This window comes from Elephas maximus, chromosome 17, assembly GCF_024166365.1.
Source record: "Elephas maximus indicus isolate mEleMax1 chromosome 17, mEleMax1 primary haplotype, whole genome shotgun sequence".
NCBI classification, from domain to species: Eukaryota; Metazoa; Chordata; class Mammalia; order Proboscidea; family Elephantidae; genus Elephas; species Elephas maximus.
This window is the reverse complement of record NC_064835.1, coordinates 43,245,943-43,273,386: the sequence shown is the minus strand read 5'-3', so window position 1 is coordinate 43,273,386 and position 27,444 is coordinate 43,245,943. Positions and strand designations below refer to the sequence as shown.

At 40.5% G+C, this 27,444-nt stretch overlaps 1 protein-coding gene across 1 annotated transcript in view; it reads right to left on the bottom strand.

Annotated features, from left to right (window-relative positions):
* LOC126060221 (immunoglobulin kappa light chain-like) overlaps nt 1–27,444 on the bottom strand; it is a 79,537-nt gene that overhangs the window by 43,624 nt on the left and 8,469 nt on the right. The window lies entirely within an intron of this gene.

Here is a 27,444-nt window from a genome sequence, read left to right as displayed (position 1 = left end):
GGGTTCAAACCACAGACCTTTAGGTTAGCAACCAAGCACTTTAACCACTGCAAAACTAGGGCTCCTTGTTAGGAGGGCCAAAAATTTGAGAGTGTAAATTCTGTACTTCTTTTTTATTTAGGAAATGCTGGTGGTGCAGTGATTAAGAGTTTTGCTGCTAACAAAAATATCAGCAGTTTGAATCTACCAAATGATCTTTCGAAACCTTTTGGGGTGATTCTACTCTGTCCTATAGGGTCGCTGTGATTCCCATTCCACTCCACCACAGGTTCAAGTTTTGGTTTTTGGTCCTAAGTTAACAGCACACTAGGGGGCACTCAAGTCAAATTCTTGACATGTTTCTCCTGTTTCAACTTGCAGTCCAAAATGTTTTCTGTATTTGCCTGACTCATTAAAGTGTTACTGTTTTAAAACCAAAAAAAGAGAGAAAGAAACAAATTCACTGCCATCAAGACAAATTCTTCCTGTCCATCTCTGTCTCTCTTTTCCTCTCACCCTCTCTCTGTTTGCTCACAAATGTTAATCTCAGACAACTTTTGTAAGAGATTTTCCACTGTCTTTTTTTTCTCTAAAAGTCCTAAGGGTAGAAGAGTTCCTGTTATGACTAGTATTAATTGCCTAGTTTGAATCCAAGGTACATCCGTTTTACTGAATCTTGTGACTTTACTGTTAAGCCGGAAGGAAAAGATATTGCTCTTTTGCTACTCGCAAATATTATTGACAAGCAAATATTTGCTTTTTTTCATATAATCAAGAAATTTAGCCCTTTTAAAAACAAAAATTATTTTTAAAAAGTACCAAACTCATTGTCTCATGGTACTTCCAACTAATGGTTACATCGAATGTATTACAATAGAATTGATCTCCATAGGGCTTCCTTGTCTGGAGTCTTTATACAAATTGGTCTCCAGGCCTTTCTTTGGTGGCACCATTGGGGGGGTTGAGTCACCAATCTTTCTATTAGTGTATGAGACCAAACTGTTTTTGCCACCCAGGAGCTATTTGAATCTTTAATTTGCCTGAAATAAATAATGTTTGTGCATTCTAGGATGGAAGATTAATATTAATTCTCATAATCAGTTTTAAATTTCATGTAGGGCTGCTACGATATTCATCTATGTGTGAACCAAATAAGGAGGTCCCTAATTTCCAAAGAAAAGAACTTGAAAGAGGAGTGAGATCTGCCAAAGTTACTTTCTATGAAGTTCTTATAGCCTCTAACTTTTTGATAAACTTTGTGGTTTTATCCCCTGTCTATTCCAGGGAGCTCAAATTTATTTGATCTGGTTTTGTATAATCTTATCTTTTTGTGTTAGCTCATTCTGTCTTTTTTAATTCAATTCAATTTGATTCAATTCGATTTGATTATATTCAATTTATTACTGACCCTCCTTTCTCCCTTTGGCCTAAGAGGTGTTGTAGAGGATTCAACATAAAAATTTCTAGAAATACTGAAATGCAAGTAGTTTATGCTTCAAAGAGCAGTAATTTGGGGTTATCCTTGGCTCCTGATCAAGAAGATCAACATAGGTCTCAAAATTTCTGTTAAGAGAATGCCGCCCGTCCCACCTGGGGAACCTTGGTGCTGGGCTTTGGACTGGGAGCAGAGGAAATAACCACGGCTTCTGGGACAACACAAGCACAGGACTCGGGCCTGACCCTAGGGGGCAATCTCTACCCAGCCAGCGCACACAGTAGAAGTGTCCCTCGGGAATCTCAGATAAAACAGTCATCCCAAGAAAGATAAGTAACTTTGTCTATATTCATGGGTGTACTCTCTCTATCTGATCCCTCCCCTCCCCTTCAAAGGTGGCTTCATTAACACTGGAATTTCCTGGGCCAAAGAGTGAAGTGCTCTGTGGTTTTGTTTTTTTTTTTTCTTTGTATGTTTGTTTTGTCTTTTCCTAACCCATTCTCCTGGCCTGAGAGAAGCAGCTCCAAAAAAACCAGTGACCAAGAATCCTTCCATGACTTGCCGAAATTGGACTAAAAATACAGAACCAGCTCCAGCCAAGCATTTGTGATCAACAGCCTTGGGCTTTCATCCTTAGAGGGAACAAGGTGACTATTATAATGCAAAGGCAATTCTGATACTGTTCTGACTGTAATTGTTTTAGCAGATTACCGGAAAGACATGTTTCCCAGGTCTGATATCTATGCATATTCAACAGAGCTGCACTGACCCATAACGGGGAACTGAGGGCTGAAGCTCCACCCAAACCACCTAACCTCCTGCCATAGGGGTCTGAGGATAATGACATCTACCAGTCTGTACAGGCACATGCATTGGGTGCCTGAGGTACCACTGCAGAGCCCACCCACCAAAATGCTTTAGGAATAGAGACACACCTACCTCACTGGCACTAGGGGGAAGCCTGTCAGCATCCTGCTCCCCCTGGAATGTGACCTCCTGCTGCTACTAGAATCTGGTGCACAAAACTATCACCACTACTCCTCTAACCAAATAGCTGACAGTCTACCCCACACATTTGGTGACCCAAAATCAGATTCTACTCAAGAATAGTGAATGGACTCTTAGGCTTATTTTTCTGGTAATGGCCCAAAACAGCTGGTAAGAGGACATAAGTGATTCAAAGCCTACAACAATCAAGACAGCGCAATCTAGTAGCCCATCAACGTATACTGAAAGAAAACAAAACGAGAAAAGACTCAGTGAGCAAATGTAAAATAAATCATTACAATATCTTATAGATGGCTCAGAGACAACAGTCGATATCAAACCACATAAAGAAGCAGACATGATTGCTTCTACAACTCCCCAAATTAATGAATCAAAATCTTTCTCAAATGAAGATACAATCCTGGAATTGCCAGATGCAGAATATAAAAAACTAATTTACAGAATGCTTCAAGACATCAGAGATGACCTCAAAAATGAAATAAGGCAATCTACAAAAAAAGCCAAGGAACACACTGATGAAGCAGTTGAAGAAATCAAAAAGATTATTCATGAATATAGTGGAAAAATTAATAAGCTGCAAGAATCCATAGAGAGATGGCATTCAGAAATCCAAAAGATTAACAGTAAAATCACAGAATTAGACAATTCAATAGGAAGTCAGAGGAGCAGAATTGAGCAATTGGAATGCAGAGTGGGGGAGGTGGAGGATAAAGCACTTGGCACCAATATAGCTGAAGAAAAATCAGAGAAAAGAATTTAAAAAAATGAAGAAACCCTAAGAATCATGTGGGACTCTATCAAGAAGAATAACTTGTGTGTGATTGGAGTTCCAGAACAAGGAGGGATAACAGAAAATACAGAGAGAATAGTTGAAGATCTGTTGGCAGAAAACTTCCCTGACATCATGAAAGATAAAAGGATATCTATCCAAGATGCTCATCACACCCCATTTAAGATTGATCCAAAAAGAAAATCACCAAGACATATTATCATCAAACTTGCCAAAACCAAAGATAAAGAGAAAATTTTAAAAGCAACCAGAGAAAAAAGAAAGGTCTCCTACAAAGGAGAATCAATATGAATAAGTTCAGACTACTCAGCAGAAGCCATGCAGTCAAGAAGGCAATGGGATGACATATGTAGAGCACTGAAGGAGAAAAACTGCCAGCCAAGGATCATTTATCCAGCAAAACTCTCTCTAAAATATGAAGGCGAAATTAAAACATTTACAGATAAACACAAGCTTGGAGAATTTGCAAAAACCAAACCAAAGCTACAAGAAATACTAAAGGAAATTGTTCGGTCAGAAAATCAATAACAACACAACACAAAGACACAGAACAGAACATCCTGATATCAACTCAAATAAGGAAATCACAAAAACAAATTAAGATTAATTTTAAAAAGAAAAAAAATGCTCAAAACAAGGAATCATTGAAGTCATTGCGTAAAAGATTGCAATAATCAAAAAGAGGGACTAAATACAGGAGGCATAGAACTGCCATATGGAGAAGAAAACAAGGCGATATAGGACGATACAAGTTAGGTTTTTACTAAGAAAAATAGGGGCAAATATTAAGGTAACCACAAAGAGGTCTACCAATTCCATAACTGAAAATAAAAACCAAGAAAAACATAACGACTCAGGAAACATAATTTCGACTACTATGAAAATGAGGGACACACAATTTACAAAGAAAAACGTCTCAGCCCAAAAAAGTAAGTGGAAAAATGAAATTGACAACAACACACACAAAAAGGCATCGAAATGACAGCACTAAACACATTCTTATCTATAATTACACTGAATGTAAATGGACTAAATACAGCAATGAAAAGACAGAGGGTCTCAGACTGGATAAAGAAACGCGACCCATCTATATGCTGCCTACAAGAGACACACCTTATACTTGGAGACACAAACAAACTAAAACTCAAAGGATGGAAAAAATATGTCAAGCAAACAACAATCAAAAAAGAGCAGGATTAACAATATTAATTTCTGACAAAATAGACTTCGAAGTTAAATCCACCACAAAGGATAAAGAAGGACACTACATAATCATTAAAGGGACAAATGTCCAGGAAGATATAAGCATATTAAATATTTATGCACCCAGTGACAGGGCTGCAAGATACATAAAACAAATTTTAACAGAACTGAAAAGTGAGATAGACACCTCCACAATTATAGTTGGAGACTTCAACACACCACTTTCGGAAAAGGATAGGACTTCCAGTAAGAAGCTCAAGAGAGACACAGAAGATCTAATTGCTACAATCAACCAACTTGACCTCATAGATCTATACAGAACACTCCACCCAACAGCTGCAAAATATGCTTTTTTTTTCTAGTGCACATGGAACATTCTCTAAAATAGATCACATATTAGGTCATAAAACAAACCTTTACAGAATCCAAAACATTGAAATATTACAAAGCATCTTATCAGACCATAAGGCCATAAAAGTGGAAATCAATAACAGAAAAATCAGGGAAAAGAAATCATATACTTGGAAACTGAACAATACCCTGCTCAAAAAAGACTGGGTTATGGAAGACATTAAGGAGGGAATAAAGAAATTCATAGAATGCAACAAGAATGAAAATACTTCCTATCAAAACCGCTGGGACACAGCAAAAGCAGTGCTCAGAGGTCAATTTATATTGATAAATGCACACATACAAAAAGAAGAAGCCAAAATCAGAGAATTGTCCCTACAACACGAACAAAGAGAAAGTGAGCAACAAAAGAATCCATCAGGCACCAGAAGAAAACAAATAATAAAAATTAGAGCTGAACTAAATAAAATAGGGGACAGAAAAACAATTGAAAGAATTAACAAAGACAAAAGCTGGTTCTATGAAAAAATTAACAAAATTGATAAACCATTGGCCAGACTGACTAAAGAAATACAGGAAGGAAACAAATAACCCAAATAAGAGACGAGATGGGCCACATCACAACAGACCCAACTGAACTTAAAAAAATCATATCAGATTAGTATGAAAAATTGTACTCTAACAAATTTGCAAACCTAGGAGAAATGGATGAATTCCTAGAAAAACACTACCTACTTAACCTAACACAATCAGAAGTAGAACAACTAAATCGACCCATAACAAAAAAAGAGATTGAAACGGTAATCAAAAAACTCCCCCCCCAAAAAACCCTGGCCCAGATGGCTTCACTGCAGAGCTCTACCAAACTTTCAGAGAAGAGTTAACACCACTACTACTAAAGGTATTTCAAAGCATAGAAAATGATGGAATACTACCTAACCCATTCTATGAAGCCACCATATCTCTGATACAAAAACCAGATAAAGACACTACAAAAAAAGAAATTACAGACCTATATCCCTCATGAACATAGATGCAAAAATCCTCAACAAAATTCCAGCAAATAGAATTCAACAACATATCAAAAAAATAATCCACCACGACCAAGTGGGATTTATAGCAGGTATGCAAGTTTGGTTTAATATTAGGAAAACCATTAATGTAATCCACCACATAAATAAAACAAAAGACAAAAGCCACATGATCTTATCAATTGATGCAGAAAAGGCATTTGACAAAGTCCAACACCATTCATGATAAAAACTCTCAGCAAAACAGGAATTGAAGGAAAATTCCTGAACATAGTAAAGGGCATCTACACAAAGCCAACAGCCAACATCATTCTAAATGGAGAGAGCCTGAAAGCATTTCCCTTGAGAAAGGGAACCAGACAAGGATGCCCTTTATCAGCACTCTTATTCAACATTGTGCTAGAGGTCTTAGCCAGAGTAATTAGGCCAGAAAAAGAAATAAAGGGCATCTGGATTGGCAAGGAAGAAGTAAAATTATCTCTATTTGCAGATGACATGATCTTATACACAGAAAACCCTAAGGAATCCTCCAGAAAACTACTGAAACTAAGAGAAGAGTTCGGCAGAGTCTCAGGTTATAAGATAAACATACAAAAATCACTTGGATTCCTCTACATCAACAAAAAGAACATCGAAGAGGAAATTACCAAATCAATACCATTCGCAGTAGCCCCCAAGAAGATAAAATACTTAGGAATAAATCATACCAAATATGTAAAAGACCTATACAAAGAAAACTATGAAGTACTAGTGCAAGAAACTAAAAGGGACCTACATAAGTGGAAAAACATACCTTGCTCGTGGATAGGAAGACTTAACACAGTAAAAATGTCTATTCTACCAAAAGCCATCTATACATACAGTGCACTTCCGATCCAAATTCCAATGACATTTTTTAAAGTGATAGAGAAACAAATCACCAACTTCATATGGAAGGGAAAGAAGTCCCAGATAAGTAAAGCATTACTGAAAAAGAAGAAGAAAGTGGGAGGCCTCACTCTACCTGATCATAGAACATATTATACAGCCACAGTAGTCGAAACAGCCTGGTATTGGTTCAACAACAGGCACATAGACCAATGGAACAGAATTGAGAACCCAGATATAAATCCATCCACATATGAGCAGCTGATATTTGACAAAGGCCCAGTGTCAGTTAATTGGGGAAAAGATAGTCTTTTTAACAAATGGTGCTGGCATAACTGGATATCCATTTGCAAAAAAATGAAACAGGACCCATACCTCACACCATGCACAAAAACTAACTCCAAGTGGATCAAAGACCTGAACATAAAAACTAAAATGATAAAGATCATGGAAGACAAAATAGGGACAACGTTAGAAGCCCTAATACAAGGCATAAACAGAACACAAAACATTACCAAAAATGACAAAGAGAAACCAGAAAACTGGGAGCTCCTAAAAATCAAACACCTATGCTCATCTAAGCACTTCACCAAAAGAGTAAAAAGACCACCTACAGATTGGGAAAATATTTTCAGCTATGACATCTCTGACCAGTGCCTGATCTCTAAAATCTATATGATTCTGTTAAAACTCAACCACAAAAAGACAAACAACCCAATCAAAAAGTGGGCAAAGGATATAAACACACACTTCACTAAAGAAGATATTCAGGCGGCTAACAGACACATGAGAAAATGCTCTTGATCATTAGCCATTAGAGAAATGCAGATTAAAACTACGATGAGATTCCATCTCACTCCAACAAGGCTGGCATTAATGCAAAAAACACAAAATAATAAATGTTGGAGGGGCTGCGGAGAGATTGGAACTCTTATACACTGCTGGTGGGAATGTAAAATGGTACAACCACTTTGGAAATCTATCTGGCGTTTTCTTAAAAAGTTAGAAATAGAACTACCATACAACCCGGAAATCCCACTCCTCGGAATATACCCTAGAGAAATAAGAGCCTTTACACGAACATATATATGCACACCCATGTTTATCGCAGCACTGTTTACAATAGCAAAAAAGCGGAAGCAACCAAGGTGTCCATCAATAGATGAATGGTTAAATAAATTATGGTACATTCACACAGTGGAATACTACACATCAATAAAGAACAGTGACAAATCTGTGAAACATTTCATAACATGGAGGAACCTGGAAGGCATTATGCTGAGTGAAATTAGTCAGAAGCAAAAGGACCAATACTGTATAAGACCACTATCATAAGATCTTGAGAAGTAGTATAAACTGAGAAGAACATTCTTTTGTGGTTACGAGGGGGGGATGGAGGGAGGGTGGGAGAGGGTTATTTACTTATTAGTTAGTAGATAAGAACTGCTTTAGGTGAAGGGAAGGACAATACTCAATACAGGGAAGGTCAGCTCAACTGAACTGGACCAAAAGCAAAGAAGTTTTCGGGATAAACTGAATGTTTCGAAGGTCAGCGGAGCAAGGGCGGGGGTTTCGGGACTATGGCTTAAGGGGACTTCTAAGTCAATTGGCATAATAAACTCTGTTATGAAAACATTCTGCATCCCACTTTGAAGTGTGTCATCTGGGGTCTTAAATGCTAACAAGAGGCCCTCTAAGATGCATCAATTGGTCTCAACCCATCTGAATCAAAGGAGAATGAAGAACACCAAGGTTACACGATAACTAAGAGCCCAAGAGACAGAAAGGGCCACATGAACTAGAGACTTACATAATCCCGAGACCAGAAGAACTAGATGATGCCCGGCCACAACTGATGACTGCCTGTACAGGGAACACAACAGAGAACTCCTTAGAGAGCAGGAGAACAGTGGGATGCAGACCCCAAATTCTTATAAAAAGACCAGACTTAATGGTCTGACTGAGACTAGAAGAATCCCGGCGGTCATGGTCCCCAAACCTTCTATTGGCCCAGGACAGGAACCATTCCCGAAGAGAACTCATCAGACATGGAAGGAACTGGACAATGGGCTGGAGAGAGATGCTGATGAAGAGTGAGCTACTTGTATCAGGTGGATACTTGAGACTGTATTGGCATCTCCTGTCTGGAGGGGAGATGGGAGGGTAGAGAGGGTTAGAAACTGGCAAAAGGGTCACGAAAGGAGAAACTGGAAGAAGGGAACGGGCTGACTCATTAGGGGGAGAGTAAATGGGAGTATGCAGTAAAGTGTATATAAGCTTATATGTGACTGACTTGATTTGTAAACTTTCACTTAAAGCAAAATAAAAGTTGTTTAAAAAAAAAAAGAATGCCACCACCTTTAAAGCAGAAAGTCACTATTTCTACTTGCTAATGAAGAGATGGCATTATTATTATAAGACAAAGAATGGTTACTACATAATTCATTGAGCCCTTGACTCTTGCTCACAGTTTTCAATTTTGGCTAAGAGTTGATGAGACAAAGCGGTTAAGGCAGAATCAACTGATTTCAGAGATCATTTTAAGTGATTTAATTTGGTGTTTCATTTTTCCTGAGGGTCTAAATATCTTCTTATTGAAACTCATATAATCAGTTTTAAAAATTCTTGAAACTATTTCAAAAATAACATTTTTCCTTGTCATCTTGGCATATCCATACAAATCTTCACGGCAAAGGCAGTTTCAGCAACAAATTAAAAAGACTAGAATTCCCTTTTGTCCCCCAAAGTTTTCTTGGGCCCTGCAATTTCCATCTCTGAGGTGAGCCAGGCTTTCTTACAACGTCAGACAAAAAGACACATCTCCCCACCAAACTTCTAGGCGGGTTGTGACTTCTAAGGAAGCCATCTGTTGAAGACAGAGGCCCCTTTCATCAAGGGTGAGTTTTGAGAGGGGATCTCAGATGAATTAAATAACTTGCAAGGCAGAGAACGCTCAGATACTCAATGGAATTGAAATCCCCTTTGCAGTGAGCTGGGTATCAGCAAAAAGAGCCAGCACATGTTTCGGCCACATATCCTAAGGCTCAGTTGTGTGTCTCTACAGGATTTTTCCATTTATTCAAAGAGAGAAGAAGGAAAAATAATTCAGACATTTGGAAACAGACTCAGATTAGGAAGATGGAGAATAGGGTCTTGAGCTGCCAGAAAATCAGACATGTTAACATTTCCGCTTTTCACAAGCATTAGAGAGAACATTTCTCTAATGGCTAATGATCGTGAGCATTTCCTCATGTACCTGTTAGCTACCTCAATGTCTTCTTTAGTGAAATGTCTATTTCTATCCTTTGCCCATTTTATAATTGTGTTATTTGTCTTTTTGTAATTGACTTTTTGTACTATCATGTAGATTTTAGTACTATCATGTTATTTGCTTGTCTGTGGTTGTGATAGTTTTCACCTCCTTGTCTAATGGGCAGTGCCAGTCATTCAGCTAGGGTTAAGGACAGCAGGTCCAGGTGAAGGAGAAGGGCTGCAATGGGTTGTTTGTGGCAAGTACTAGCGCCAACAGGGTGGGGCAGGAATCAGTGCTGGGGAGGTTTCAGTAGGCCATGCCAGTGCTGCTCAGGTGTGTGATATTCAGTACATGATGCAGGTATGCAGGAACAAGTGGGGAAGTTGTGACATGTGGAGCTAATAGAGATGTGGAAAGAGGGGAGAGAGGAGAGTAAAAACAGGTGCCAAAAACAAACAAGCAAACAAAGAAAAAGAAAAGGGGGGAGCTTGCCATTGTAGCAGAGAAATGAGAAACCGAGATATGGAGAGAAGAAAAAAAAATTAAAAAGGGAAAATTAAGAAAAAAATAACTAGATAAAAATTTGGAAAAGAAAAGCCCCTAGAAATCCTGGAATGCCACCAGTGGGGCTGCTAAAACCAGGGAAGTGGCTCCCAGGCTGCACAGTATAGCCTGGCTAGGGTGGGTAGAGATGTCACACACCGTCAGGTATACAGGAGACAAGAAAAGAAGATAAGTGCAGAGATATGGGAACTGAGAAATGAAGACAGACAGAAAGGGAAAAAGAGAGAAAAGAGAAAACGAAATGCCCCCAGGGATCCCACCTACATGGCTGTGCAGACTTGAGGAGTGGCTTCTAAGCCTAAGCCTGGCAGTGCAACTCGGCTACAAGGGGCTCCCAAGCTAGAAAAAGAAAACAAAACAGAACAAATCAAAACAAGAAAAAAAAGCTCCAGGTGTCCCACCAGCCTAGTGTTGCTGGCTGGGGGAGTAGTTCCCCGGTCAAGGGTAGCTTCACAGCCTTTCAAAAAGAAGCAAAGATGGCAAAAAGAGCCAGGTGTTCCAGAGAAAGGGGGGGGGTGGTAGGAGGCAGAGAAGAAACAAAAAGAGACGGAAAGAACCAGCAGCAGCGCAGGGTCCCGGCCAGTGTGGTCAGGGTGAATTCAAGGAGCCTGAGGCCAAAGCAGTTGCCTCATCGCCAAGAGACTGCAACTGGAGGGAAGAGGAGACCAAAGGGGGGAGGAAAAAGGCGAGGTGTTAGGAAAGTGAATATTGCTCCCTATGAGGTGCTCTGTCTCCTGCTGGGAACTTAGTGAGCCTGCTTTCCCCTACTCCTTGTATGCTGATCTCTGACACAGGTGGGGTGATTCCAGGCGGCACTATGCTGCACTTCCTGGCCAGCCAAGCCACCACAGCCAGCCAGCAAGCTTGGAGGTAGAGCAGTGGGGAGAAAACGGGGGGGGGGGGCGGGGGGGGAAGCATGTATCCTTGGTTACCGGCTGCTCTGTCTCCTGCTGAGAATTCCGTAAAGCTGCATTCCCGTGCTCCCTGTCTGCTGATCCCTGACAAGAGGTCAAGATGGCAGATTTGTGCTGCATTAGCCCACAGGGCCATCAGCAGGTATCTCTTCTAGCTGTCCATCCTCTGTCTCTTATTCCATTCATTGCTTGGTTGAGTTCTCTTTCTCTTCATTTGGGACTTCAGGTTCCAGGAACAACATTTGTCTCTGTTTTACTTAGTTTTTCCACTCTTTGCTAAGGAGGGAGGGAGTGGTGCTCCTGTCTATGGTGTCACACTGGCTGGAAGTCACCATGGTATTTTCAATTGCCTCATATACATGCAAATGCTGGCCAATGAACATTGTTGTGGTTAGGTACCGTCAAGTCGGTTCCGACTCATACTGACCCTATCTACCACAGTATGAAACACTGCCCAGTCCTGCACCATCCGTACAATCATTGTTATGATTGAGCCCATTTTTTCAGCCACTGTGTCAGTCCATCTTATTGAGGGTCTTCCTCTTTTCCACTGACCCTATCCTTCTCCAGGGACTTATCCCTCCTGAAATGTCCAAAGTATGTAAGATGCAGTCTCACTATCCTTGCTTCTAAGGAGTATTCTAGTTGTACTTCTTCTGAGACATACTTGTTCATTCTTTTGGTAGTCCATGGTATATTCAATATTCTTCACCAACACCACAATTAAAAGGCATCAATTCTTCTTTGGTCTTCATTATTCATGTCCAGCTTTCACATGCGTACAATGCAATTGAAAACACCATGGCTCGGGTCAGGCGCACCTTAGCCTTCAAGGTGATATCTTTGCTTTTCAGCACTTTAAAGAGGTCCTTTGCAGCAGATTTGCCCAGTGCAATGCATCTGTTGATTCCTTGACTGCTTCTTCCATGGATGTTGATTGTGGATTCAGGGAAAATGAAATCCTTGACAACTTCAATCATTTCTATGTTTAGCATGATGTAGCTTATTGGTCCTGTTGTTGGGATTTTTGTTTTCTTTATGTTGAGGTGTAATCCATACTGTAGGCTGTGGTCTTTGATCTTCATCAGTAAGTGCTTGAAGTCCTCTTCACTTTCAGCAAACAATGTTGTGTCATCTGCATAACACAGGTTGTTAACGAGTCTTCCTCCAATCCTGATGCCATGTTTTTCTTCATATAGTCCAGCTTCTTGGGTTATTTGCTCAGCATACAGGTTGAATAGGTATGGTAAAAGGATACTACCCTGATGCACACCTTTCCTGCCTTTATACCACTCAGTATCTCCTCGTTCCGTCTGAACAACTGCCTCTCAAACTATGTAAAGCTTCCTCAAGAGCACAATTAAGTGTTCTGGAATTCCCATACATCAAAATGTTATCCATAATTTGTTATGACCCACACAGTCAAATGCCTTTGCATGGTCAATAAAACACAGGTAAACATCCTTCTGGTATTCTCTGCTTTCAGCCTCGATCCACCTGCCATCAGCAGTGATATCCCCGGTTGCACATCCTCTTCGGAATCGGGCCTGAATTTCTGGCAGTGCCCTGTTGCTATACTGCTGCAGCTGCTTTAGAATGATCTTCAGCAAACTTTTGGTTGCATTCGGTTGGATCATCTTTCTTGGAAATAGGCATAAATATGGACCTTTCCCAGTCCGTTGGCCAGGCAGCTGTCTTCCAAATTCCTTGGCATAGACGACTAAGCACTTCCAGCTCTACATCCATTTGTTGAAACATCGCAATTTATATTCGATCAATTCCCGGAGCCTTGTTTTTCACCAATGCCTTCAGTGCAGCTTGGACTTCTTCCTTTGGTGCCATTGGTTCCTGACCATATGCTACCTCTTGAAATGGTTGAATGCCAATTAATAAGAAAGACTAGAGAAGAATTGATGCTTTTAAATTATGGTGTTCAGTATACCGTGAGCTGCCAGTAGCATGAACAAGTCTGTCTTTGAAGAAGTACAGCCAGAATATTCCTTAGATGCCAGGATGGCAAGACTTTGTCTCTCTTACTTTGGACATGTTACCAGGAAGGACGAATCCTTGGAGAAGGACATTATGCTTGGTAAAGCAGAGGGTCATTAAAGAAGAGGAAAACCCTGAATGAAATGGATTGACACAGTGGCTGCAACAATGAGTTCGAGGATAACAAAGATTGCGAGAATGGCATAGGACCAGGGAGTATTTTGTTCTGTTGTACATGTGGTCACTATGAGTTGGAACTCATTTGATAGCACCAAACAACAACAACAACAGGATATGAATACAAATGTGATGCAACAGAAATAACAGAACAAAAGGAGTTCTACTTACACTTCATATTTGGGCATTACATGAGTTTTTACCTTATTTTATTTTTTTAAGGAATAAATGACAAACTACAGGAAACTAAAAAGTGGACACTTGAGATCTGGGAAAGAACCAACTGAATTACCAGAAATTAGATACACAATTACCAAAAGTTTAAAACTCAGTGGAAGAGAGTCTTCCACTCATAGGCTAGATGGAAATAACAAAGACAAGGTTTACCGTCACACATGAAAAACCAAAAAGAATTAATTAATTAAAAATCACATTTAATGGTAAACATCTTCACCAACTAGTCTAAAAAAGTGGCCTCAAAAAAAAAAGAAAAAAATAAAAAGCCTGGCAATCCACTTCTGAAAAATCAGTCATTGAAAACCCTATGGGTAACAGTACTACTCCAACACATATGGGGCCACCATAAGTCAGAATCAACTCGACCAGAAAAGTTTTTTAATCTTACAAAAGAAGATTGCTAGACCTTTCCTCCAAGGCCCCAAAGGGGGATTTAAACCCCTAATCTTTAGGTAAATAGTTCAGCACAAAATATTTGCTCCACATCAGTAGTTAAATCTTAGTTTTGGGCACAGAATCCAAGATAATAGGCAGCCATCACAGCCATATTCAAAAAGTAAGTCAGAAAAGAGCACCCACAAGATTTTTTACCACAACTCTGTTCTCTAAGACATCGCCATCATACTCCCTGGCTCTTAGCATAAATGTCCCCTTGTCACCACCCCACCCTGGGCTCAGCACTGCTGACCTAAGCCTCATAAATGGAGCCTTTTCTGGGGAGTGGAACCTGAACAACATCACACGAGAGAGAACCTGCAGGATGCTGACACCATCCAGAACCTCTGGCTCCTGCTCTGCTCTGTTCCAGGGGAGAGGATATTTGCAAACCTAGAAATGGAGATTTCTCTTCAGAGTAATCCTTCCATTCAGAGCTACAATTTTGAAATAAGATATGAAAAAATGCTACCAGCAACACAGGCCTGTCCGCCTATCGAAGATAGAGATTATTGTGGTGTGGTTGTTTCTTCTATTCCCTGATTGCCCAGCATCTCTGCATCATCCCTATATGCCTGTCATTGTAGGTTCCTGCGAGCAGATGGTGATGACACAGTCCAGAACTCATGAAGGTCTCCCTGGGTGAGTGTCCATCAGCTGAATGGCCAGTCAGAGTCTCCTCTACACTTACCTGAAACACCATTTAAGCTGGGCTGACTCTTAAGGTCCTCATTTACCTCATTTCTATCCGCTTTGATGGGCTGCCCGCCCACTTCAGTGGCAGTGGATCTGAGGCCAACTTCACTCTCACCATCAGTACCATCAGATCAAAGACAGCACTACAAACTACTGCATTCCAAAATCAAGATATCCTTTCATAATAATGTGACCCCAGATATAAACCTCTTACCAGGGCAGAGGTGGGGGAAGGGTTCCACTTCCTAGGCACTGTCACAGAGATTGCTGTGGTTTTTTGTTTTGATTGCACAAAAAAGTTGGCATGAAGTAGTCAGAAAATTGACAGCTGGGACTCTTATGGCTCCAAAAGAGAGCAGGACTCCTGCCCTTCCTGCTCTCTTCCTTCTAATCTGCTCTCAGCCCTCACTCTGGACATTTGCAGTCCCATCTGACCTTCTCTAACCTGACCTCGACCCTGACTCCCAAACGACTTTACTGCTGCCCCAGAACAGCACCTCCTCTCTAGGCCAAAGGCTAGAGCCACTATCCCCTGGGCATTCTTGTCCTTGCTTCCCCATCAAGTTTATGTCAGAGAAAACATCTCAGGAATGAGAAAGCACTAGATCCCTGCTTGCCCTTGTATAAAAGCAATGCAGGTTATGTCTTTCCAAATACATTTTAACAAAACTAATCCAAGTGTGAAAATGAAGAAGAGAAAAGAAGTTCCTTCCACCAAAATAAAATAAAATAAAAATGTAGTGTCTGCTCTTTCTTGTATTTTATGAGTCAGAATTTTACCCTTCTCTGAGGCATTTAACAAATCTATTTTGGCTATATCTTCACCCCTCGTATTCCTATTTCCCTACTAACAGTTGTTAGTCAATTTTAAATTTGAAATTCCAAGCTTCTCCTTTATAATTATCCCCTCACCCAAACCAAGAACACCATGGCCCCTAATTTATTTCATCAGATTCATCTTGCAAAACCTAAACCCTAGGAAAAACTCCACCCTCCTCATACCTGCCTCCATGGCCCTAATGTGGCTGGAGAAAAACACATACTTATTCTGATTCTCTCACCATAAATTTATGCACACTACCTCAAGACAGACCTTAGTCCTGCCTCATAATCATACTTCATTTACCTGGTTCATTCAGTCTCCACTCTTTCTCTTTTCTCTTCAAGTTTTAACACCTACTTCTCATCCTACCTTTCAGCAAATGACCTCATTTCCTGTGTCTTGGAAGAGCTTCCACCAGCTCCTCTCATGCGTCTTCTGATCCACAGGCATCTACACCCCCATGTGCTGTCTGCCTGCCTGCCTGCCTGCCTGCCTGCCTGCCTGCCTGCCTGCCTGCCTGCCTGCCTGCCTGCCTGCCTTCCTTCCTTCCTTCCTTCCTTCCTTCCTTCCTTCCTTCCTTCCTTCCTTCCTTCCTTCTTTCTTATTACTGTAGATAAGCAGACAGCCCTCCTACCTGAGGCCAGGCCCTCTGCTCCTATACCACTGTCCCCGCCAAGGGCATCGTGGCATTTCTCACCTCTCTTTTCTGAACTATCCATGTTCCCCTCACTTTAGCATCATTCCTATCAGCATGAAGCATCATTTTTAAAAACTGTCTTGATGTCACATCTCCTTCCAGTTATGTCCTGTTTCAGTCTTCTCCTTTACCTTAAAGCTCACTGAAAAACTTGTATATCAACACCAAATCCAGACTGTCAGTTTGGTCTCCTTCCATTGGAAATGTTAACCCCACCTTCTCATAGAAACTATTCCACTCAAAGCCAACAATGACTTCTACATTGACAAATCCAACAGTTACATTTGTGTCTTCACCTTACCAAACACATCAGGAGCATTAAACACACTGATGACAACTTCCTCTTTAATACAATCGCCTCACTGAGTTCCTGGGCATCACACTTCTTGTCTTCCATCCACACTACTCCTTCTCAGTCACCTTTGCTGTCTCCTCCTCGTCTCCCCTGCCTGAGAACTCAGTCTCTGGATATCTTTTGCTCTTCATCTATGCAACACTCATTTCATTGCTTATCAGATTTAAATCTCCACTCCATATCTCTCTACTGAACTCCAGACTCAAATCCAATTGTCTACTTGAGAACCACATGTGGAGGTCCAATACACAGTTCAAACTTAAAATTCCTGATTTTCCTCCCCAAATCCACTCCTCCCAAGGTCTTTCCTATCTAATTGTCAACTGTGCCCTTTAATTACTCAGAGCAAAATCTTGAAGTCATCTTGAGATTTCTCATACTCTTTGACAAAATCTTCAAGGTAATGTAACTGACAAGGTTAAACGGTTGCCCCTTCTCCCATCATACCCAGGCCTGTGAGCTCCTGATGAAGCATCCATTGTAAAAGCCCAACGTCGGAGGCGGAGCCAAGATGGCGGACTAGGCAGACGCTACCTCGGATCCCTCTTACAACAAAGACACGGAAAAACAAGTGAATCGATCACATACATAACAATCTACGAACCCTGAACAACAAACACAGATTTAGAGACGGAGAACGAACTAATACGGGGAAGCAGCGATTGTTTCCAGAGCCTGGAGCCAGCGTACCAGTCAGGTACGGCACAAGCACAGAGACCTGCTCCACCCCCCTGAACTAACCCCGGGAGGGGGACCAGCTGGTTCCACGGGCGGCGTGGGACGCAGCCGGTAGGAGAAGTCCCCGGGAGGCAGTGACTGATCTTGGAGCAGAAAGAGCAGCATCCGAGCCGGGGAACCGTCCCGCAGGGATTAGGACTGCACGCAGGTACGCCATAAACACGGAGAGTTGCTCCACCCCCTGAACTAACCCCGGGAAGGGGACCAGCCGGGTCGCGCGGGCGGCGTGGGACGCAGCCGGTAGGAGAAGTCCCCGGGAGGCAGCGACTGGTATTGGAGTGGGGAGAACAGCGTTCCAGCCAGGACACTCGGTCGCGGCACAAGCACAGGGAGCTACTCCACCCATCTGAACTAACCCCGGGAGGGGGCCCACCTAGTTCACGGGGGCGGCACGGCCACGCGGCTGGAGAGACGAGAAGTCCCCGGGAGGCAGCGACTGATTTTGGAGTTGAGAGTGCACCGTCCCAGTAGGGGAGCCTTGACGCTGGGCGTGGGGCTGGAAGCGGAGGATCTGACCGTGACTCCAGCGGGCCAGACCCCCCGGGGGCAATCTCCACACAGCCAGCACACATAGGCGACGCGCCCGCGAGAATCTCAGATATAACAGTCATTCCAAGCAAGACAAGCAACTCTGGCTATATTCTGAGGTGCTACTCTCCTATCTCTCTGTTCCCTCCCCCACCCTTCCCAGGCGGCTTCATTAACATCTGAATAGCCTGAGCCAAAGGGAGAACTCTGATAGGGATCTGACTGCAGTTTTTTTTTTAGCGGATTTTCTGGAAAAACTAGTTTCCCAGTGATGGCTCGGAGACAACAATCCATATCAAACCACTTAAAGAAGCAGACCGGGACAGCTTCTCCAACCCCCCAAACAAAAGAATCAAAATCTTTCCCAAATGAAGATACAATTTTGGAATTATCAGATACAGAATATAAAAAACTAATTTACAGAATGCTTAATGATATCACAAATGAAATTAGGATATCTGCAGAAAAAGCCAAGGAACACACTGATAAAACTGTTGAAGAACTCAAAAAGATTATTCAAGAACATACTGGAAAAATTAATAAGTTGCAAGAATCCATAGAGAGACAACATGTAGAAATCCAAAAGATTAACAATAAAATAACAGAATTAGACAACGTAATAGGAAGTCAGAGGAGCAGACTCGAGCAATTAGAATGCAGACTGGGACATCTGGAGGACCAGGGAATTAACACCAACATAGCTGAAAAAAAATCAGATAAAAGAATTTAAAAAAATGAAGAAACCCTAAGAATTATGTGGGACTCTATCAAGAAGGATAACCTGCGGGTGATTGGAGTCCCAGAACAGGGAGGAGGGACAGAAAACACAGAGAAAATAGTTGAAGAACTTCTGACAGAAAACTTCCCTGACATCATGAAAGACGAAAGGATATCTATCCAAGATGCTCATCGAACCCCATTTAAGATTGATCCAAAAAGAAAAACACCAAGACATATTATCATCAAACTCACCAAAACCAAAGATAAACAGAAAATTTTAAAAGCAGCCAGGGAGAAAAGAAAGGTTTCCTTCAAGGGAGAATCAATAAGAATATGTTCTGACTACTCAGCAGAAACCATGCAGGCAAGAAGGGAATGGGACGACATATACAGAACACTGAAGGAGAAAAACTGCCAGCCAAGGATCATATATCCAGCAAAACTCTCTCTGAAATATGAAGGCGAAATTAAGATATTTACAGACAAACACAAGTTTAGAGAATTTGCAAAAACCAAACCAAAGCTACAAGAAATACTAAAGGATATTGTTTGGTCAGAGAACCAATAATATCAGATATCAGCACAACACAAGGTCACAAAACAGAACGTCCTGATATCAACTCAAATAGGGAAATCACAAAAACAAACAAATTAAGATTAATTAAAAAAAAAAATACACATAACAGGGAATCATGGAAGTCAATAGGTAAAAGATCACAATAATCAAAAAGAGGGACTAAATACAGGAGGCATTGAACTGCCATATGGAGAGTGATACAAGGCGATATAGAACAATACAAGTTAGGTTTTTACTTAGAAAAATAGGGGTATATAATGAGGTAACCACAAAAAGGTATAACAACTCTATAACTCAAGACAAAAACCAAGAAAAACGTAACGACTCAACTAACATAAAGTCAAACACTATGAAAATGAGGATCTCACAATTTACTAAGAAAAACGCCTCAGCACAAAAAAGTATGTGGAAAAATGAAATTGTCAACAACACACATAAAAAGGCATCAAAATGACAGCACTAAAAACTTACTTATCTATAATTACCCTGAATGTAAATGGACTAAATGCACCAATAAAGAGACAGAGAGTCACAGACTGGATAAAGAAACACGATCCATCTATATGCTGCCTACAAGAGACACACCTTAGACTTAGAGACTCAAATAAACTAAAACTCAAAGGATGGAAAAAAGTATATCAAGCAAACAATAAGCAAAAAAGAAGAGGAGTAGCAATATTAATTTCTGACAAAATAGACTTTAGACTTAAATCCACCACAAAGGATAAAGAAGGACACTATATAATGATAAAAGGGACAATTGATCAGGAAGACATAACCATATTAAATATTTACGCACCCAATGACAGGGCTGCAAGATACATAAATCAAATTTTAACAGAACTGAAAAGCGAGATAGATACCTCCACAATTATAGTAGGAGACTTCAACACACCACTTTCGGAGAAGGACAGGACATCCAGCAAGAAGCTCAACAGAGACACGGAAGATCTAATTACAACAATCAACCAACTTGACCTCATTGACTTATACAGAACTCTCCACCCAACTGCTGCAAAATATACTTTTTTTTCCAGCGCACATGGAACATTCTCTAGAATAGACCACATATTAGGACATAAAACAAACCTTTGCAGAGTCCAAAACATCGAAATATTACAAAGCATCTTCTCAGATCACAAGGCAATAAAACTAGAGATCAATAACAGAAAAACGAGGGAAAAGAAATCAAATACTTGGAAAATGAACAATACCCTCCTGAAAAAAGACTGGGTTATAGAAGACATCAAGGAGGGAATAAGGAAATTCATAGAAAGCAACGAGAATGAAAATACTTCCTATCAAAACCTCTGGGACACAGCAAAAGCAGTGCTCAGAGGCCAATTTATATCAATAAATGCACACATACAAAAAGAAGAAAGAGCCAAAATCAGAGAACTGTCCCTACAACTTGAACAAATAGAAAGTGAGCAACAAAAGAATCCATCAGGCACCAGAAGAAAACAAATAATAAAAATTAGAGCTGAACTAAATGAATTAGAGAACAGAAAAACAATTGAAAGAATTAACAAAGCCAAAAGCTGGTTCTTTGAAAAAATTAACAAAATTGATAAACCATTGGCTAGACTGACTAAAGAAATACAGGAAAGGAAACAAATAACCCGAATAAGAAATGAGAAGGACCACATCACAACAGAACCAAATGAAATTAAAAGAATCATTTCAGATTATTATGAAAAATTGTACTCTAACAAATTTGAAAACCTAGAAGAAATGGATGAATTCCTGGAAAAACACTACCTACCTAAACTAACACATTCAGAAGTAGAACAACTAAATAGACCCATAACAAAAAAAGAGATTGAAACGGTAATCAAAAAACTCCCAACAAAAAAAAGTCCCGGCCCGGACGGCTTCACTGCAGAGTTCTACCAAACTTTCAGAGAAGAGTTAACACCACTACTACTAAAGGTATTCCAAAGCATAGAAAATGACGGAATACTACCCAACTCATTCTATGAAGCCACCATCTCCCTGATACCAAAACCAGGTAAAGACATTACAAAAAAAGAAAATTATAGACCTATATCCCTAATGAACATTGATGCAAAAATCCTCAACAAAATTCTAGCCAATAGAATCCAACAACACATCAAAAAAATAATTCACCCTGATCAAGTGGGATTTATACCAGGTATGCAAGGCTGGTTTAATATCAGAAAAACCATTAATGTAATCCATCACATAAATAAAACAAAAGACAAAAACCACATGATCTTATCAATTGATGCAGAAAAGGCATTTGACAAAGTCCAACACCCATTCATGATAAAAACTCTTACCAAAATAGGAATTGAAGGAAAATTCCTCAACATAATAAAGGGCATCTATGCAAAGCCAACAGCCAATGTCACTCTAAATGGAGAGAACCTGAAAGCATTTCCCTTGAGAACGGGAACCAGACAAGGATGCCCTTTATCACCGCTCTTATTCAACATCGTGTTGGAAGTCTTAGCCAGGGCAATCAGGCTAGACAAAGAAATAAAAGGTATCCGGATTGGCAAGGAAGAAGTAAAGTTATCACTATTTGCAGATGACATGATTATATACACAGAAAACCCTAAGGAATCCTCCAGAAAACTACTGAAACTAATAGAAGAGTTTGGCAGAGTCTCAGGTTATAAAATAAACATACAAAAATCACTTGGATTCCTCTACATCAACAAAAAGAACACCGAAGAGGAAATAACCAAATCAATACCATTCACAATAGCCCCCAAGAAGATAAGATACTTAGGAATAAATCTTACCAAGGATGTAAAAGACCTATACAAAGAAAACTACAAAGCTCTACTACAAGAAATTCAAAAGGACATACTTAAGTGGAAAAACATACCTTGCTCATGGATAGGAAGACTTAACATAGTAAAAATGTCTATTCTACCAAAAGCCATCTATACATTTAACGCACTTCCGATCCAAATTCCAATGTCATATTTTAAGGGGATAGAGAAACAAATCACCAATTTCATATGGAACGGAAAGAAGCCCCGGATAAGCAAAGCACTACTGAAAAAGAAGAAGAAAGTGGGAGGCCTCACCTTACCTGACTTCAGAAACTATTATACAGCCACAGTAGTCAAAACAGCCTGGTATTGGTACAACAACAGACACATAGACCAATGGAACAGAATTGAGAACCCAGACATAGATCCATCCACGTATGAGCAGCTGATATTTGACAAAGGACCAGTGTCAATTAACTGGGGAAAAGATAGCCTTTTTAACAAATGGTGCTGGCATAACTGGATATCCATTTGCAAAAAAATGAAACAGGACCCATACCTCACACCATGCACAAAAACTAACTCCAAGTGGATCAAAGACCTAATCATAAAGACTAAAACGATAAAGATCATGGAAGAAAAAATTGGGACAACCCTAGGAGCCCTAATACAAGGTATAAACAGAATACAAAACATTACCAAAAATGATGAAGAGAAACCCGATAACTGGGAGCTCCTAAAAATCAAACACCTATGCTCATCTAAAGACTTCACCAAAAGAGTAAAAAGACCACCTACAGATTGGGAAAGAATTTTCAGCTATGACATCTCCGACCAGCGCCTGATCTCTAAAATCTACATGATTCTGTCAAAACTCAACCACAAAAAGACAAACAACCCAATCAAGAAGTGGGCAAAGGATATGAACACACATTTCACTAAAGAAGATATTCAGGCAGCCAACAGATACATGAGAAAATGCTCTCGATCATTAGCCATTAGAGAAATGCAAATTAAAACTACGATGAGATTCCATCTCACACCAGCAAGGCTGGCATTAATCCAAAAAACACAAAATAATAAATGTTGGAGAGGCTGCGGAGAGATTGGAACTCTCATACACTGCTGGTGGGAATGTAAAATGGTACAACCACTTTGGAAATCTATCTGGCGTTATCTTAAACAGTTAGAAATAGAACTACCATACAACCCAGAAATCCCACTCCTAGGAATATACCCTAGAGATACAAGAGCCTTCATACAAACAGATATATGCACACCCATGTTTATTGCAGCTCTGTTTACAATAGCAAAAAGTTGGAAGCAACCAAGGTGTCCATCAACGGATGAATGGGTAAATAAATTGTGGTATATTCACACAATGGAATACTACGCATCGATAAAGAACAGTGACGAATCTCTGAAACATTTCATAACATGGAGGAACCTGGAAGGCATTATGCTGAGTGAAATTAGTCAGAGGCAAAAGGACAAATATTGTATAAGACCACTATTATAAGATCTTGAGAAATAGTAAACCTGAGAAGAACACATACTTTTGTGGTTACGAGGGGGGGAGGGAGGGAGGGTGGGAGAGGGTTTTTTATTGATTAATCAGTAGATAAGAACTGCTTTAGGTGAAGGGAAAGACAACACTCAATACATGGAAGGTCAGCTCAATTGGACTGGACCAAAAGCAAAGAAGTTTCCGGGATAAAATGAATGCTTCAAAGGTCAGCGGAGCAAGCGCGGGGGTCTGGGGAACATGGTTTGCGGGGACTTCTAAGTCAATTGGCAAAATAATTCTATTATGAAATCATTCTGCATCCCACTTCGAAATGTGGCGTCTGGGGTCTTAAATGCTAACAAGCAGCCATCTAAGATGCAGCAATTGGTCTCAACCCACCTGGAGCAAAGGAAAATGAAGAACACCAAGCCCACATGACAACTAAGAGCCCAAGAGACAGAAAGGGCCACATGAACCAGAGACCTACATCATCCTGAGACCAGAAGAACTAGTTGGTGCCCGGCCACAATCGATGACTGCCCTGACAGGGAGCTCAGCAGAGGACCCCTGAGGGAGCAGGAGATCAGTGGGATGCAGACCCCAAATTCTCATAACAAGACCAAACTTAATGGTCTGACTGAGACTGGAGGAATCCCGGCGGCCATGCTCCCCAGACCTTCAGCTGACACAGGATAGGAACCATCCCCGAAGACAACTCTTCAGAAATGAAAGGGACTGGTCAGCGGGTGGGAGAGAGAAGCTGATGAAGAGTGAGCTAATTATATCAGGTGGACACTTGAGATTGTGTTGGCAACTCTTGCCTGGAGGGGGGATGGGAGGATAGAGAGAGAGGGAAGCCGGCAAAATTGTCAAGAAAGGAGAGACTGAAAGGGCTGACTCAAGACGGGGAGAGTAAGTGGGAGTAGGGAGTGAGATGTATGTAAACTTATATGTGACAGACTGATTGGATTTGTAAACGTTCACTTGAAGCTTAATAAAAGTTATTATAAAAAAAAAAAAAAAAGAGAGAAGTGAGGACTTCAAAAAAAAAAAAAAAAAAAAAAAAAAAAAGCCCAACGTCCTTGTTACTGGTCCTCTTCTCAAGATTGCTTCATCACCCACTGCGGAACCCCCTCCGTTCAGACGTTCGCAATTAGCCACAAAGTTGTCCTTCTTGCTGCCATATTGCTCCCCAAATGCACTCTGATACATGGTATCTAGTTCCTGAAATTGCCTGTGTATTCTCAGAAATTTCATTAGCTCTGCATAATCTTACAACTGCCCTAGAATCCCCAACTTTGGGAAGCTGGATTTGAGATTTGGTCTCTGAATTACTTGCTTGACTGACTTGCAATAAAGTCTACTTTCTCTTTCTCAAAGGTCTGGTGTTTCTCAATTGAATTGATGGGTCACAGGGAGCAGGACCCACCCTCGTCAGATTACAATATTGTATATCTCTTTTCAAAATATGCCACTACTCATCCCCTTCACTGCTACTACCATCACTAAAGGAATTGTACTGTCTAGCCTGGATGATGATAATAGCCTGCTAACTGATACTTCTCCTACTCTTGTCCCCCAAAGAGTTCCTGTTAAGCTACAAATCAAATCATGTCCTCTTTTGAAAACTATTCCAGTCATTATCACATCCTTTAAAATGAAAAGAAAGTCCTTAAAGTAGCCTACATATCCTACAAAATGAGCCCCCTCGTTATTTCTTTGTCCTTATCTCCCACACAACCCTTCACAACACTGCTTCACCAACACAGGCTTCCTTGCTTCTTTCCCAACATGATGGTTACTTTTCTGCTTCAGAAGTGTGTGGTTTCACCTAACTATAACACTTTTGCCTAGAGATATTCCTATGACTCATTTTCTCACCAACATGAAGACTTTGATCAATTCATTCCTTCTCAGTACAGCCTTCCATCACCATCTATTGTAGAGCAATTGCAAAAATGCCCCAATTCTTTATCCTTCCCTGCATCCATACTTTTGTTAACGTGAATTTGTAGCTGTTCTAATTAGGGGGTAAGGGCTATTTTCCCTCTCCTTGAATATGAGCTGGTTGTGTGAACCATGTTGATAGATAACATGCAGCAAAAGAGACATTGTGCCAGTATTGAACCTACTTCAGCAGTACTTATGTGCTTTTACTTATTCTCTTGGAATTCTGCCAACTGCAATCAGCACAAGCTAGTTTCAGTCTGCCAAGTGGTGAGAGACATATGGCCAGGTCATCTCATTAGCTCCATCTGATGGCCAGCCAACTACAGACATGTGAAAGTTACCTGAGCCTTTCTAGATGAGCTAGCACCCAGGTGACCTGCCAGATAACTGTAAATGCATGAGCTCTCTAGACAAGATCACTCAAGACTGGTCCATACCAACCAAATTAACATGAAAGAAATAAAAATGCTTATGACTTTTAGCCACTGGATTTGTGTATGATTTATTACATGGCAAGAGCTAACTGATACATCACCCTCATTCAAATTGCTACTCATCTTTATGGATTGAATTGTGTCCTACAAAAATGTATGTCAACTTGGCTAGGCCATGATTTCCAGTAATGTCTGGTTGTCCAACATTTTTTTGGTCTGATGTGATTATCCTATGTGTTGTAAATCCTACATCTATGATGTTAATGAGGCAGGATTAGAGGCAGTTACATTAATGAGGCAGGACTCAAACTACAAGATTAGATTGTATCTTGAGTTGCTCTCTTTTAAGTCGTAAAGGAGAGAATCGAGCAGAGAGGAAAGATTTCCTACTACCAAGAGTGAAGAACCAGGAGGGGAGCTCATTCTTTGGACTGGGTGTCCCTGAGCTGAGAACCTCCTAGACCAGGGGAAGATTGATGACAAGGCCCTTTCTCCAGAGCTGACAGACAGAGAAAGCCTTCTACTAGAGCTGGCATTGTTATTTGGGACTTCTAGCCTCCTAGACTATGAGGGAATAAATTTCTTTTCATTAAAGCCATCTGCTTGTGGTATTTCTGTTACAGCACCACTAGATAACTGAGATATCATCTTACACCAGCAAGCTCTTATTCTTTCCCCTACTTTTTTTTTTTTCTTCATGCCACTTACAAAATTACTTAGCAAATTTTTACTTATCCATGTATTTTCCATCTTCCCCAACTAGGATGAAAGCAATATATCTGTTCATGACACATAGTAAGCACTCAATTAATATATCTTGAGTGAATAAATGACATGGAATCTTTAATATCCATTCTTTGAAAATATTTCTCATTGTTAGAGAAAAGGTGCTGTTATGTAGGTAAGAATGTTCAGAGTATATTGATCAAGTTTGTTAAGAACACCCAGATGCCAGATTTTATCAATCCATGTATTTCAGAAGGAGATGTAGAAATAACACTAGAATAACTGGAGTTTCTGTATTATTATACTGAGATGAGCATGTTAATTGAATGTTGTCAGAAGGATTCAATTATAGCTGAACAAAGAAAAATAGGCGGGAGTGGTGGTTCAGTGGTAGAATTCTCACCTCCATGCAGGAGACCTGGCTTTGATGCCCGGCCAATGCTCCTCAAACACAGGCACTACTCCTCTGTCAGTGGAGGCTTGCATATTGCTATGATGTTGAACAGATTTTTAGCCAAACTTCCAGACAAAGACCAACGAAGAAGAAAGGCCTAGAGATCTACTTAGAAAAATCAGCCAGTGAAACCCTATGAATCACCATGACCCGATCCCATTCTGCATGAAATCACCATTGTTCTTGGACCCACAGCAGCTAACAACAAAAAAGAACCATTATTTCCTTCAGTCACCAAATGAGACTGGGATGCCCAGGG